Below are 17,450 nucleotides of genomic sequence, written 5' to 3'. Positions count from 1 at the left end.
ACCCAGTATTTGAATGAAGGTTCCAAACCTGGGTAAGACCTGGGACATACTCCCTTCAGACTGCTGCGCCAACACGGGTAATTCCTGGGTGGATGCCCTTCACACTGCTCACGAGTGCATTGGAACTGTTCTGCCATCACTTTGAGGTTACATCATCTTCAACTGCCTGAAAAAGCAAAACCTCTCCATTCCTTAAACAGGACCCTGGTCGATCGACCCGGGTTACCAGCTTTCACGGCAGGGTAACACTTGTTATTCCCGTTTTAAATCCTGCTAACTACCCGTGTTGGATTGCCAGGTCACTCTGACACCTTTTACACCGAGCAGGAACCCGGGGTTTAGCTGTGGTGTAAAAGGGTTATAATTTTGCTGGACCCATTCTGAACTTAGGGCTAGATTCTGATTTGGCTTAGGAGTGAACAGGAGTGAAGGCCGGTACACACTAGATGATGTCTAGTGTGTACCGACCTAATTAGTAACGGGACCCGGCATCGGCAAGTGCATACACACATGCCAATGCCGGCAGCGATGAAGCGACGGAGGGGGGCATGCTACATTCGCGTCCGACTCACGATGTCACTAACGATGCGTGGGAGCGCGCATCGTCAGTGACATAGCGAGTACACCCTGGCCGATGTGCCCGATATGTCGCTCCGATCCCCGGATCGGGCGACATATCGCTTAGTGTGTACCCGGTTTATGATAGAGCTAGTAACTGTGTCTCTCGACCAAACATGTTACAATGTAAGGGCTGGAAATACATACATTGTTTTAGCATGTGGGGTAAATACTGACTTTATTATGTAGCTCACAAATGCTGGTCTGCTTTATTTTAAGAATGCAGATATCTGTTTGTCTGCATGCCTACCAAAAATAAAATGTAAAATCTGCCACACCTGCCGTTTAACGTGCTTTTACAAAGTCGTCAGAAGGGCCGATGGCCTCAGGGCCGGCCCGAGGAGTGCGGCTGCTACTGCACAGGGTGGAAATCACCTTGCCGACTCCGGAGGTGTCCCCGTCTTCTACTCCCCCACCGGAGTTCATGGTATAAGCACAGGGAGAGGGAAGGGATGGTGGCAGTGCTGCACCCGGCGTACATGATGGGCCGGTAATCCTTGCCATCCAGTTCGGATTTTTTTCCGCAAAAAATCGGGTCTCAGAGAGAGGCAAAACGTCATCTTTCATGGACAAACATCATCTTTCATGGACAAAAGTCCATGATAGATGATGTTTGTTCAGAAAGATTACGTTTTGCCTCTTTCAGAGACCCGATTTTTGTCAGGAAAAATCAGAACTTGACTGGAAAATCCAAACCAGACCGAGCCTACACATCTCTACTATTTAGCCTAAAACTAACCCTAACCCTAGTTGCAGTCTAACCCAACCCCTAATTGGAGTATTTTTAGGAACAGGAGAAGCAGAGAGGATCCAAATTCACAAACCCTGAGCACCCGTCCCCAGCCACACTTCCTGAAAGGAAACAATATTGTCAAATTATATGCTGACATTAAGTTTACATTTCAGCATACTTACCATTAAAATGTTTGTTTATTGGTTCTGTGAAAGAAAAATGTTAACACGACAAACAATATATTGTGTAACGGTACACCAAATGTGGCATCCTGGTTTTGTGCAATGTTTCACGCAAACTATTTCAACAGGCAGAGTAAAGCCTATTTTGACAAATATTTCAATTGTAATTTTTCTTTTTAAACAATTGCTGATATAGATTATTATTATTATTGCACTTATACTACATGAGATAACATTACTGTAATTTTGCAATAACAAAACACAAAGGAAACTCAAACACGCCTGTCTATTATTTGGGCGTGTTGGCCATCGGTTTGTGGTCAGTTTGCAAACTGATGTTTAGTAAATCTGCTATCTATATCTATCTATCTATCTATCTATCTATCTATCTATCTATCTATCTATCTATCTATCTATCTATCTATCTATCTAGCTGTCTGTCTATCTATCCATATGCACAAAAACACTAATATAGAATATGTGAGTTTGTTTCTATTAGGCCTATTTAGTAATGTAAATTTGCAGGATATCCCCCCAAAAAAACTTTTTTGGGTATATACAGCTATGCGTTAGTCACAGATAAGATAGTGATCTGTATAGTGCAATTAGCATGAGGCTCGGAGTCCTCCTGATGGAGGCGAAAGCTATCTGAAGTGGGTGGGGAGCCCTCCTGATACTCCTCATGGGGGGGAAGACCACCTGATGTGGGGGTTTTGAGGACTGAGTTTGAGTCAAGATACTGTAATACTGCTACTGTGGTGGAACTACAAATCATAAAATGCCCAGTCTACTGCAGACTGCTTCTCTTGCAGGGAAGTTGCTCCACCAAAGATCTACCCCCAGACTCAGTTGGCGGTGCCCCAGGCCCCCACCTCCCATGCCCTCATACCCACAGCTCCGTCTGGTGCATCCTTGTTGACATCCAGCTCCTGGAAGATCTGCAGCCACCCTTACACTAGGGCCCGCTGCACAGGTCAGCGGCTAAAGCTGCAACCAGGGTGGAGTGGGACAGGGAGTTGTGGGTGAGGGGTGGGGGGGTGCCAAACATGTCACACTGGCATGAGAAGCTGCTGAGAAGCAACATCAATGAGCAGGGACAGGCTATAGATAGATGGAAGCAGCATCTGATGGTCTGACACTAGCATATGGTTATGGTGGCTTCTCAGGTGCCGGGAAGAGGTGCCATGTATTGGGCGGCCGCGACGGTATACTCTGGGTACATAGTTACAGCCCTAAATGGGGTGAATATATTGTGGGCAATGAAGGAGGTGCCCCTTCATTGCTGGCACCCTGCGGCAGGCGCCTCTATTGCAATAGAGAAAGTGAAGCTAGACATACGAGGAGGAGACATCAACAAGATACTCCAAAAAAGGGAAGTGAGGATGAGCTTCCTAATGAGTAGCCGAACACCGTATGGCCTAAATGAACATATAAGCTACCCAATCTACCTCTAACACATACCTCCTAATATCAATGCCAGTTACCCAATACATAGTTACTTTCCAATTACAAGAAATAAAGATTTTACCTTTGTGTTGTCTGGATTTTGGGTTCATAAACAGTGGATCGACCTTGGGTCTTGTAACATGAATCACCTGTAAAAGAAATAAATGAGGTATAGGAGAAGGTTGTGTAACAAGTTTGCCCGGGTAAGTAGTAGTCGTTCCCCCACTCTTGGCACCCCTGGGCGTTCTTGCTGAAATTACTCGTACCTCTCCTACATGCTCCTATGCTGATGTGGACACAGTACTTTATAAGTAACAGGGAATACCTGACAAAGCTAGTATTATAGAAGTAGAGATCTTATTAATCTTTACACATCTATGTGTGTGTTTGTGTTTTTACGGTGGTTACTGTACATTGATTTGACAAGCATTTGTTTGCCACAAAATTATTTTGCGTTATTGCAGATATATAAAACATTTGTCTTATCATATCGAATACAACCAGCTTGAATCAGTATACTTACAGAGTCAAACCGAGTCCCAGTTCAGAATCACTTTGGGGTTCCTAGGACGGCCAAGTCTTGACTCGGGTCTTCTTGCAAATTGGAACTCTGAGCGGGATCAGAGCCGGATTTAGACCTCATTGGGCCCTAGGCAAGATACCAGTTTGGGGCCCCCCTCCCTCAAACAATCCATAGCAATATATATATATATATATATATATATTTATATATATAAGAAATATCTGTGAATTTCTCAGATGAAGGCACTCACTTAAAAATTATTGATTTTATTGAGACATGGAGCTCTGAGCTCCATGTGTGCGCTGTGCAGGTTGCTGTTGATGCTGCCACTATGAAGGATAAGATCTATAAACTTGTGATTTGAAAGACACTAGTCTTGAAAAAGGTCATAAATTGGACCGAAACGTCGACACAACCAAATATGGTGTCTGACTTTAACGTCTAAAAGTTTTTTGAAGAAAAATGTCTCAATAAAATCAATAATTTTTAAGTGAGTGCCTTCATCTGAGAAATTCACAGATATTTCTTATATTTTGGAACCCAAGGGTTTGGAGAGCACCCTGAACATATAACTTTTTAAGGTGTGAGTGCAGTATATTGGACTATATATATATATATATATATATATATATATATAAAATCTAGTGACATTGTGAAACTGTGCATATATCCAGTAGGTGTCACCTACTGTATAGATGCAGAGTTTTTACAATGTCACTAGCTGAGAATATATATCTATATGCTCACTCCCAGGGAGAAATACAAAAAGTCAATTAGAGCGGCACTCGTTGGTCTTATTCAATCATAATAAATAAGACACGCAGTCTATGATGCTGCAACGTTTCGAGGTTTAATCCTCGTACTTACTGCCTGAGGACGAGGATTAAACCTCGAAAGGTTGCATCATTATGGACTGCATGTCTTTATTTATTATGATTGAAGAAGACCAACGAGTGCCGCTCTAATTGACTTTTTATATATATAAATATATATATATATATATTCCCATTGAGATACATTTTTTATTCATATGCACTATATATATATACTGTATATAGATAGTGATAGAGTTAGTGGCCTTGATGGGTACAGCACTGCTGCATTGAGATACACATTTTGATATAGTATGAACATATATATCTATATATCTATAGATATATATAGAGATACATATCTATAGAGATGGATATCTATAGAGATAGATAGATAGATAGATAGATAGATAGATAGATAGATAGATAGATAGATAGATAGATAACTATACAGATATAGAGATAGAGAAATAGATAGATATAGAGATATAGATAGATATAGAGATAGATAGATATAGAGATATAGAGATATAGATAGATAGATAGATAGATAGATAGATAGATATGAAATAGATATAGAGATATAGATAGATATCTATAGAGATATAGATAGATATAGAGACAGATAGATAGATAGATAGATAGATAGATAGATAGATAGATAGATAGATATAGAGATATATATAGAGATAGATATAGAGATATAACATAGTGATAGAGTAATTTGAAGCTCATCAGGTCCCTACCTGGCCTTGATGGGTGCAGCACTGCTGCTGCTGCTTGTGGGCGGCGTTGGGCCTGGAAGGCTTGCTGGCAGAGTGGCTGCTGGGGCGGGAAGCGGGGCTAGTTGGATGATGGAATGGAGGACAGGGTGGTGGACCACAGACTCTGGGAGCACTGTCCTTCCTCCAAGCGCACACGGCCGCGTACACAGACTCTCAGAGAGAACTCTGTGCGGGGCTCTCTGGGAGTGGAGGTGGGACCGCGTGACGCAATGATGTGACGCGGTACTCGCGCAGTGCTCCTCTGGGAGCACTGTGATTGGTGATCTCTTTGGGCAAAGGGGCCCGTCCACAGGCCCCTTGGGTCCCGCCGGGCCCTAGGCGAGCGCCTAGGATGCCTAGCGGGAAATCCGGCCCTGAGCGGGATGCATCAAGGGGACAAATGCGGTCAAACCCGAAAATGCGGGTTTGACCGCATTTCCAATATGCACCAAGCACGGAGCACTCCGGGGCTTGGTTGCGGTGGGTAATGCCATCTTAAAGAGAGAGCGGTCCTTTGCGGAGATCATCATGCATACCAATGCCAGCATACATGCGATGACCGGCGGAATGCATCCTGCCCTCTGATCTATAAACCAGACCTTGCATGTTTTGGATTGCATTTAAGTCCCTCCCTCGTGATTACAGGTGCTGCGTGGTGGTCAAAATTGACTGGAAATTACGGGAAATTAATATTATTGATGTTAATAATACTATAGGAAGAAAAACATGTCCACGTTACATGATTTTAGCGTTTCTGATCAATTTTTAAAGAAATCCAAAACCGGAACCAAACCAAAACACTTGAGGGTGGTTTTGGCAAAAGCAAAATACCCGGGTCCACAGTTATCGTACATCTACTTGGGGAAAAGACAAAGTTTTTAAACATTTTACTGATCTTAGTTTTGAGTAGCTGTATCTGTTATTGTGTTACGTGTTATATATACGCAAGAGAAACCAGTTTTGCAAGAAATAAAACAGCGATGTGGTAACAAAGGTCGGGAAATGTATTTATTTTGTTACTGGTCTTGTGACACTGGTGACTCAGTGGTAGGGAGAGGAAGCTGAAATCTTTGGAAGCTGGCTGCTCTCTCAGAGAGATGTAGTTTCCAGCCTGAGCGTCACTGCCTGTGACAATATACTGTAGTTACCTGTCCCCTCCCTGTATTACACTCCCTATCTGATTTGGGTATAAAATTCTAGAGTTCTTAAGCAAAGTATTCTCATCACCAAGACTGCAGTACCTGGTAAGTGTGATATCTGGGAGCAGGTCACAGTCCCCGTATGCTATATGCTCTCTATGCTACCTGCTTAAAGCTGTATAGACTAGATTAGTTTCAGTGTCATCTTGCGTTTAAAATGCGGGGACGCACAGCTTTGTTATTATTACTGGTTTTATAAGGAGAAACCTGTACAACGTGTGGAATTGTTGCTCCTCCCCTACTACAGTATATTATTAACTCATTGCCTGTTATTACTCCTCTAAGGTTCTTAATATCTCACAGATTTTATATTGTTGTCAGTCTGATTTAACAGAACAGGTATATGGTTGTTTATAAGTACGTAGAAATGATTTTCTCTTTTTGTAGCTACTCTATGAGAGGTAAAGACACCTATCAAATCAGTTTCATGAATTATTTTATATATTAGTTTGTGGAACATGTGGAATTGCCCAGAATTTGCTACATACATTCAAATAGCAACAAATCGACTCACGCCACGAGTAAATGTACACATACGTGACAACAGATAGTAGTAGCTGAGTAGTATGGTGACAGCAGATAGTAGACTCAGAGTAGTACGGTGACAGCAGATAGCAGTAGCAGAGTAGTATGGTGACAGCAGGTAGTAGTAGCAGAGTAGTATGGTGACAGCAGATAGTAGCAGCAGAGTAGTATGGTGACAGCAGATAGTACCAGAGTAGTATGGTGATAGCAGGTAGTAGTAGCAGAGTAGTATGATGATGGTAGATAGTCGTAGCTGAGTAGTATGTTGACAGCAGATAGTAGCAGCAGAGAAGTATGGTGACAGCAGATAGCAGTAGCAGAGTAGTATGGTGACAGCAGGTAGTAGTAGCAGAGTAGTATGGTGACAGCAGATAGTAGTAGCAGAGCAGTATAATGACAGCAGATAGTAGCAGAGTAGTACGGTGACAGCAGATAATAGTAGCAGAGTAGAACGATGACAGCAAATAGCAGTAGCAGAGTAGTATGGTGACAGCAGGTAGCAGAGTAGTATGATGACAGCAGATGGTAGTAGCAGAGTAGTATGGTGACAGCAGATAGTAGAGTAGTATGATGACAGCAGATAGTAGTAGCAGAGTAGTATGGTGACAGCAGGGTAGCAGAGTAGTATGATGACAGCAGATAGTAGTAGCAGAGTAGTATGGTGACAGCAGGTAGTAGTAGCAGAGTAGTATAATTACAACAGGTAGTAGTAGCAGAGTAGTATGGTGACAGCAGGTAGCAGTAGCAGAGTAGTATGGTGACAGCAGGTAGCAGTAGCAGAGTAGTATGGTGACAGCAGGTAGTAGTAGCAGAGTAGTATGGTGAGAGCAGGTAGTAGTAGCAGAGTAGTATGATTACAACAGGTAGTAGTAGCAGAGTAGTATGGTGACAGCAGGTAGTAGTAGCAGAGTAGTATGATTACAACAGGTAGTAGTAGCAGAGTAGTATGGTGACAGCAGGTAGCAGTAGCAGAGTAGTATGGTGGCAGCAGGTAGTAGTAGCAGAGTAATATGGTGACAGCAGGGTAGTAGAGTAGTATGATGACAGCAGATAGTAATAGCAGAGTAGTATGTTGACAGCAGGGTAGCAGAGTAGTATGGTGACAGCAGATAGTAGTAGCAGAGTAGTATGGTGACAGCAGGGTCGTATGGTGACAGCAGATAATAGTAGCAGAGTAGTATGGTGACAGCAGGGTAGCAGAGTAGTATGATGACATCAGATAGTAGCAGCAGAGTAGTATGGTGACAGCAGAGTAGCAGAGTAGTATGGTGACAGCAGATAGTAGTAGCAGAGCAGTATGGTGACGGCAGGTATCAGAGTAGTATGATGACAGATAGTAGTAGCAGAGTAGTATGGTGACAGCAGGTAGTAGTAGCTGAGTAGTATGATTACAACAGGTAGTAGTAGCAGAGTAGTATGGTGACAGCAGGTAGCAGTAGCAGAGTAGTATGGTGACAGCAAGTAGTAGTAGCAGAGCAGTATGGTGAGAGCAGGTAGTAGTAGCAGAGTAGTATGATTACAACAGGTAGTAGTAGCAGAGTAGTATGGTGACAGCAGGTAGCAGTATCAGAGTAGTATGATGACAGCAGGTAGTAGTAGCAGAGTAGTATGGTGACAGCAGATAGCAGTAGCAGAATAGTATGGTGACAGCAGGTAGTAGTAGCAGAGTAGTATGGTGACAGCAGACAGTAGTAGCAGAGTAGTACGGTGACAGCAGATAGTAGTAGCAGAGCAGTATAATGACAGCAGATAGTAGCAGAGTAGTACGGCGACAGCAGATAATAGTAGCAGAGTAGTACGATGACAGCAAATAGCAGTAGCAGAGTAGTATGGTGACAACAGGTAGTAGAGTAGTATGATGACAGCAGATGGTAGTAGCAGAGTAGTATGGTGACAGCAGATAGTAGAGTAGTATGATGACAGCAGATAGTAGTAGCAGAGTAGTATGGTGACAGCAGGTAGTAGTAGCAGAGTAGTATGGTGACAGCAGGGTAGCAGAGTAGTATGATGACAGCAGATAGTAGCAGCAGAGTAGTATGGTGACAGCAGAGTAGCAGAGTAGTATGGTGACAGCAGATAGTAGTAGCAGAGTAGTATGGTGACAGCAGGTAGTAGAGTAGTATGATGACAGCAGATAGTAGTAGCAGAGTAGTATGGTGGCAGCAGGTAGTAGTAGCAGAGTAATATGGTGACAGCAGGGTAGCAGAGTAGTATGATGACAGCAGATAGTAGTAGCAGAGTAGTATGTTGACAGCAGGGTAGCAGAGTAGTATGGTGACAGCAGATAGTAGTAGCAGAGTAGTATGGTGACAGCAGGGTAGTATGGTGACAGCAGATAATAGTAGCAGAGTAGTATGGTGACAGCAGGTAGTAGTAGCAGAGTATTATGGTGACAGCAGGTAGTAGTAGCAGAGTAGTATGGTGACAGCAGATAGCAGTAGCAGAGTAGCATGGTGACAGCAGTTAGTAGTAGCAGAGTAGTATGGTGACAGCAGTTGTTATTCACTAAGAAATATTATAATCTGTATAGTAAAGTAAAATACACACACATTGATTTCCTGATATTAATTTGAGATTTGTCTTTATTTTCAAGATCCCAAATCCCAAAATATGTGGACCCCAAACCAAGGTAAGTGATCTACGATACCAGGTATCCGCTGAAATAACCTCAAATCTAAATGAATTACAAAATGATTTAACCACTTTCTTACTAATTCCTCATTCAGGGGCTATTCATCATTGGGGGCATATGGCAACCGATGATTAAGTAATCATCTCGCTGCGAGGGATACTTAAGTTTCCAACTCGCAGCAGGGGAAACCTTACCCCAGAGCAAATCATCATTGCTCCGGTGTGGGGACAGCTACTCCAAAAAGCAGCTGTCCCTGCGGATAGTAGCGCAGCTGGAGAAGTAGCTGCGTTACTTACCTCTCCCCCGTCGGCGCAGCTATACATACGCGACCCAAGGTAGTGAGAAAGCATCGGGGGGAACCGCTCGGATCCCTCTTAGCATCCCCAGAACTCCTTTCGGACCCCTGATGATGAATAGCCCGGTAACCTAAATATGCTGAAGCTAGTGTTTCCGCATGGTTACCAGGTCATTTATCGTTGAATGAATAGGCCTCTCAGACTTTTCCTGAGCCTCCAATCTGTGAAGTTATCCCCTTTTGTGTCTTAACCATTGATTATCTTCATTGAAGTACTCTCATGCAAACAGAGCAGCCAATGTAATCTTTGAATGAGGCCTTGCCACATTGCGTTTTTGGAAGTCAGTGCCAATATCCGCCTGTACTCTGGCCGTATTTATGTGACCGCACCGCCCCCATCCTTATGGGTGTGAAAGTGTCCGCCATCACTATCAGTGCGGACTTGCACCAGCCCTATCCTTAGTGCAAGAGATCCTTCTGAAATCAACTGGATCTCTGGAAAACGCTCACGCATCTGAGTATCCCGCAGTTCCGTCTACACGCCTACGGCACACTTATCCTAGGTGTGAATGCCCAGCTGCTGCCCAGTTACGCCAAGTAGAGATATACTGAAATGTGTTTGACTCAAAATCGCTGTAGTTGCTCAAAGTAGCGTATGCAGCCTCTGACACATGCACAGTACCTAAACAGCACAAAATCCGTCCGCGTGCTTGCGTGCAGGGGCGTTTTAAGAGAGGAGGGGGCCCGTGTGCACTTCTCATGCGGGGGCCCCCTCCTCACACCCTGGTGTCTGGCAGCTGACTGACGCGGCTGGCCAGCCACCGGAGCATTAGTAGACTCCAGGCACTAGAGTGTGCCCAGAGTCTACTGCGCATACGCAGAACGCCGGAAAAATGGCTACGGTGGCCATTTTTCCGGTGTTCTGAGCAGCAGTGACACCCGACATGGGACCTCGGACAGGTAAGTTTCAAAAAAATTTGGGTGCAGTGTGTGCGGTGTGGGGCCTCCCTGGACCCGGGGGCCCGTGTGCCCCGCATACACTGCACCCGTTATAGATACGCCACTGCTTGCGTGCAACTATGAATCAGGCCCATTGTCCCATACTGGTATTTGTTCTGCAGCCCTTATAGCACATTAGTAAATTACCCTTACTGTGTTTTGTTAAAGGGATAACGATCGTCCAGCCAGGCTGTGCACCACCACCTCCACAAGTGTACTACCCCGCACAATGCCCGCCAGGTTATTGGCCTAATGGTCCATACTACGGACATCATGGACACCATGAACACCATGGACACCATGGACATCATGGACACCATGGCCACCATGGACATCATGGCCACCATGGACCTTTTGGCCACCATGGACCTTTTGGTCACCATGGACATCACCATCATCATGGACACCACTAGCACAAAAAGGTGTGTATACTATGTAACATTCTGCTTTCTATCACCCGGATCAAAGCATTTCATAATAATATTAAGGGGTCTATTTACTAAGCCTTGAATGGAGATAAAGTGAACAGAGGTAACGTACCAACCAATCAGCCCCTGTCATATTTCAAACACAGCCTGTAACATGGCAGTTAGGAGCTAATTGGATGGTACTTTAGCTTTGTTCACTTTATTTCCATCCAAAGCTTAGTAAATAGACCTCAGTGACACTTAAGATACAATGAAGTTAGCACAACTTAATGTAGCCACTAATAAGGATGCCTAATGATCTTATAGTAGATCTGATTTTATTTTAGAAAGCCAGACTTTTTCATGTATTCTGAAATCGCTATAGTGTCACACAAGTGTGCATGGGAAAATATGGCTTCACTAGAGATTTAGCTACAGTATGAGCTTGTTGTTCGTCATGTGACCACAGAAGGAATCTAAATGTAACCCAATACATGATATAAAGGAGGTTCCTTTCTGCTAATTGTCATTTCCCTATAGCCAATGGCCTTGACTAATGCTGGGTACACACCTAACAGATATATCTGCACATGATGGTTGTTCATACACACTGAACAACCATCATCTGTCATCTGTCCCGAGGGCGTGTCGCCACCCCCTCCCCGCGGCCTCTGCTGCAAGTGTACGGGCGGTCGGCTGACCACCTGTACACACAGCACGATGCCCGACTATATCTGCAGATACTGTATATTGGGCATTGGCTGTGCGGCACAGCCGAAGCAATATGTCTGTGAATGACGTCGTTCACAGACATATCATTGGTACACACTGGCCGACGCACACATGATATATTGGCCTCTTTACAAAAATAAAAAATCCCCAGTATTTGCAGCGTCCAGAGAGAGATGCCGTTGTGCCCCTCATCTGGGGGCAGGTCCAGGGGGACACGATCAGTGCGGCCGCTCTTCCCCCTCCTATCAGGTGCAGGCAGAGGAGAGTGCTGCGTTCTCAGCGGCAGCAGAATCCCTGTATACTGACAGGACTAAGGGGGGGGAGGAGGAGAGCGCTGGACCAGGGCCCCCAGCAGGCTTCTCCAGCAAGGCTAGTTCCATGGGGAGCTGCATAGCGTAAAATATGCACATTGGTTCTGTGCATACCTACTGGTGCTTACAGACTATGGGCCTGATTCAGAGATGGACCCAATGGCGATGTTTACGTAGATGAGAGATTATCGCTGGTCTGCACATATGTCTGAGTCACCCCGAACATACGTCTGAGTCACCCTGCACATACGTCTGAGTCACCCTGCACATACGTCTGAGTCACCCTGCACATACGTCTGAGTCACACTGCACATCTGTCTGAGTCACACTGCAACACTGCACATGTGTCTGAGTCACACTGCACATACGTCTGAGTCACACTGCACATGTCTGAGTCACACTGCACATATGTCTGAGTCACACTGCACATACGTCTGAGTCACACTGTACATTTGTCTGAGTCACACTACACATACGTCTGAGTCACACTGTACACATGTCTGAGTCACACTGTACATATGTCTGAGTCACACTGTACATACGTCTGAGTCACACTGCACATATGTCTGAGTCACACTGCGCATATGTCTGAGTCACCCTGCGCATACGTCTGAGTCACACTGCGCATACGTCTGAGTCACACTGCACATATGTCTGAGTCACACTGCACATGTGTCTGAGTCACTGCACATATGTCTGAGTCACACTGCACATACGTCTGAGTCACACTGTACACATGTCTGAGTCACACTGTACATATGTCTGAGTCACACTGTACATATGTCTGAGTCACACTGCACATACGTCTGAGTCACACTGTACATATGTCTGAGTCACACTGCACATACGTCTGAGTCACACTGTACACATGTCTGAGTCACACTGCACATGTGTCTGAGTCACACTGTACACATGTCTGAGTCACACTGTACATATGTCTGAGTCACACTGCACATGTGTCTGAGTCAAACTGCACATATGTCTGAGTCACCCCGAACATACGTCTGAGTCACCCTGCACATACGTCTGAGTCACCCTGCACATACGTCTGAGTCACCCTGCACATACGTCTGAGTCACACTGCACATCTGTCTGAGTCACACTGCAACACTGCACATGTGTCTGAGTCACACTGCACATACGTCTGAGTCACACTGCACATGTCTGAGTCACACTGCACATATGTCTGAGTCACACTGCACATACGTCTGAGTCACACTGTACATTTGTCTGAGTCACACTACACATACGTCTGAGTCACACTGTACACATGTCTGAGTCACACTGTACATATGTCTGAGTCACACTGTACATACGTCTGAGTCACACTGCACATATGTCTGAGTCACACTGCGCATATGTCTGAGTCACCCTGCGCATACGTCTGAGTCACACTGCGCATACGTCTGAGTCACACTGCACATATGTCTGAGTCACACTGCACATGTGTCTGAGTCACACTGCACATATGTCTGAGTCACACTGCACATACGTCTGAGTCACACTGTACACATGTCTGAGTCACACTGTACATATGTCTGAGTCACACTGCACATACGTCTGAGTCACACTGTACATATGTCTGAGTCACACTGCACATACGTCTGAGTCACACTGTACACATGTCTGAGTCACACTGCACATGTGTCTGAGTCACACTGTACACATGTCTGAGTCACACTGTACATATGTCTGAGTCACACTGCACATGTGTCTGAGTCAAACTGCACATATGTCTGAGTCACAGTGCACATACGTCTGAGTCACACACATACTGTATGTATGAGTCACACTGCACATATGTCTGAGTCACACTGCACATGTGTCTGAGTCACACTGTACACATGTCTGAGTCACACTACACATATGTCTGAGTCACACTGCACATGTGTCTGAGTCACACTGTACACATGTCTGAGTCACACTACACATATGTCTGAGTCACACTGCACATGTGTCTGAGTCACACTGTACACATGTCTGAGTCACACTACACATATGTCTGAGTCACACTGTACACATGTCTGAGTCACACTGTATATATGTCTGAGTCACACTGCACATACGTCTGAGTCACACTGCACATACGTCTGAGTCACACTGCACATATGTCTGAGTCACACTGCACATGTGTCTGAGTCACACTACACATATGTCTGAGTCACACTGCACATGTGTCTGAGTCACACTGTACACATGTCTGAGTCACACTACACATATGTATGAGTCACACTGCACATATGTATGAGTCACACTGCACATATGTCTGAGTCACACTGCACATACGTCTGAGTCACACTGTACACATGTCTGAGTCACACTGTACATATGTCTGAGTCACACTGCACATGTGTCTGAGTCACAATGCATATACGTCTGAGTCACACTGCACATATGTCTGAGTCACACTGTACATATGTCTGAGTCACACTGTACATATGTCTGAGTCACACTGCACATACGTCTGAGTCACACTGTACACATGTCTGAGTCACACTGTACATATGTCTGAGTCACACTGCACATGTGTCTGAGTCAAACTGCACATATGTCTGAGTCACAGTGCACATACGTCTGAGTCACACACATACTGTATGTATGAGTCACACTGCACAAATGTCTGAGTCACACTGCACATGTGTCTGAGTCACACTGTACACATGTCTGAGTCACACTACACATATGTCTGAGTCACACTGCACATGTGTCTGAGTCACACTGTACACATGTCTGAGTCACACTACACATATGTCTGAGTCACACTGCACATGTGTCTGAGTCACACTGTACACATGTCTGAGTCACACTACACATATGTCTGAGTCACACTGTACACATGTCTGAGTCACACTGTACATATGTCTGAGTCACACTGCACATATGTCTGAGTCACACTGCACATATGTCTGAGTCACACTGCACATACGTCTGAGTCACACACATATGTCTGAGTCACACTGCACATATGTCTGAGTCACACTGTATATGTCTGAGTCACACTGTACATATGTCTGAGTAACACTGCACATCAGTCCCTACATTCACTATAGCATAGACAAATATACACACTAGGTTTTTTTTGGTCAGAACCCAATTAGCCTACAGATGTGACCTCATACACCTCTCCTTGTTGCGCCATGTGGCTCCACCATGGGCAGCGATTCCGTGACTTTCATACTTTTCCTGAATTTAGAATCTTATTTGCTTTGTAGCAGAATACAATGTAGCTTATAGTGTCCTAGGCACTGAGCATTAGCATTTTGTTGCAGGGTTATTGGTATAAAGTCGCAGACTGAGCACAGTGCTGCGAGGCGCGATGGATGGCGATGCTCACTTGTATTGGCCCTTGGCCTTTTTAGTCTAGTTAGTCTCACACAGCAGATGCATGTAAGCCAGCGCCAATATCCAGGGGCTATCTGGCACAATTTGAGGATGGGTGTATGTGGCACATCTGTACCATTATGTTTCTGAATTGTGAACAGAAAGTAGAGCACTCAAAGGAAATCCGAGGAAATACCGGGAGAACATACAAACTCCACACGTATAGTGCTCTGGTTGAAATGTAACCCATGACCTTATTGCTGTAAAGCATGCTAATACCTTTGCTTATATTGGTATTATGTGCTTCCATATCCATGGTTGTATTATTAATGTTCCGTTACGTTTTTCAGCTGTAAATATTTGGCAATTGATTTGATTTGTGAATATCTAAAGAATAGCACTAACTGGTGTTTATTCTCATTGCAGGACGAGTGTGGACTGAGCAGCTGAAATGTCTGTCACTGAAAAGTGTATACGCTATTTGCTTGTGTGATTCTCACACACTGACCCAAATATGGGTGACCTTAACCATAAGTCTATTCATCCATTTCTGAATGTACATTATTATATTGTTTAATAAAACTGATTAGACCAACCTCTTAGTGTGCCCTGCCTGTCTGTTTATTGCACTTTTGTGTGTGTGAAGCTTTTTATCACTGTACCTTGCTTTCGGTGCCACTAGAATGCTCTTTTCTGCCAAACCCTATACTTTTTAGGGGATTTATTTTGCAGAGAAGTATATTTGCAGAGAGACTCGCCAGTGGTAAATACAACAATGTGCAGTGCCATGGCATTCCCGTCCTCTCAAATTCAAAACCATCTCCAGCTCTGCTTTGGCATTATGAGCATGTATTTCCTAGGGTGGCCAATCTCGGGCCATATTTGCAATCCTGGGATTCAGGATTGAAAAACGCTCAATCCCAGGATACCCGGGATTGCATTGGTGGGCCCAAAAAAATATTATTAATGCCCCCTGCCCAGCCCCCACAGTGAGTTACCCTCCTCTCTTGTGGGGCGGGCGGCGGGCTGGAGAATATCGGTGGCGCGGCTGGCATCAGGCTGCGTGACCTCTGACATCACATCATGCTGCACACAGCCACGCAGCTGCACAGCCAGGGGCAGGAGGAGTTGGGCAGCGTCTGAGCCATCTTCTGAAGGTGCTCGGCGCTGCCCGACATTAAAAAAAAAAAGCATTGGCTGGCTAATCCTGGGATTCAATCCTGGACAATTTTTGGCCAAAATTCCGGGATCCTGCCGGTCCCGGGATTTGCCACACTAGTAGTTGGCCTAGGGCTGGGGTCTCCATGGGGGTCTCAAAAACATGTCTCAAAGGGATTACCAGCCCACCCCTTAGAAGTGCTGGTGCCCCACTTGATTGCTCTTGGCTGTGGGGGCCATGGTAATTATTACCTTAACTACCCAACGGCGCCAGTATAATGGGCCTGACAAAGCAATAGTAGCGAAACGCGCATCTGCTTTTTCCTGCTGCTTCCCAAAACCTGTGTTATAAATTGCTTTAAAATGAGTGTAATACTTTAGCTAGTGTCAACCAGAAAGTTAGGGTTAGGGTTAGTTTTTTTTTTTAGGTCACGTGTATTTTATTGATTTTTCAATAAAGAAGTATACATAGAAACAACATATAAAAGAACATGACATATGTATTGTTATGCTGCAGTATACACGTACTTATAGATATACATACATACACAGACACACACATATATGTATAGATAGATAGATAGATAGATAGATAGATAGATAGATAGATACAGCGACCTGTGTGTTAATTGAATAAAGGGCGAATATATTAACATTCATTCAGGGAGCTTCATTCTCTTGCAACATTAACTTTTTCTCCTGAATTAAGATAAGCATTTTCTAATGATATCGTCTGCTAAATTATTATATTATTATTTTTTTTGCTATCTTTTACATACTGGTTGTTCCAGAG

At 44.4% G+C, this 17,450-nt stretch overlaps 1 long non-coding RNA gene across 1 annotated transcript; it reads left to right on the top strand.

Annotated features, from left to right (window-relative positions):
- The first annotated feature begins 6,156 nt into the window (after nucleotides 1–6,156).
- LOC148519594 (uncharacterized) lies at nucleotides 6,157–16,094 on the top strand. The gene is made up of 4 exons (XR_015878921.1): nucleotides 6,157–6,322; nucleotides 9,396–9,431; nucleotides 10,897–11,150; nucleotides 15,926–16,094. It is a non-coding gene; the product is annotated as an uncharacterized LOC148519594 (long non-coding RNA).
- Nucleotides 16,095–17,450: the final 1,356 nt, after the last annotated feature.

Source organism: Taudactylus pleione, unplaced genomic scaffold (genome assembly GCF_031769625.1).
Source record: "Taudactylus pleione unplaced genomic scaffold, aTauple2 ptg000188l, whole genome shotgun sequence".
NCBI classification, from domain to species: Eukaryota; Metazoa; Chordata; class Amphibia; order Anura; family Myobatrachidae; genus Taudactylus; species Taudactylus pleione.
Note: the sequence above shows the minus strand (reverse complement) of the source record. Positions and strands in the feature narration are given on the sequence as shown.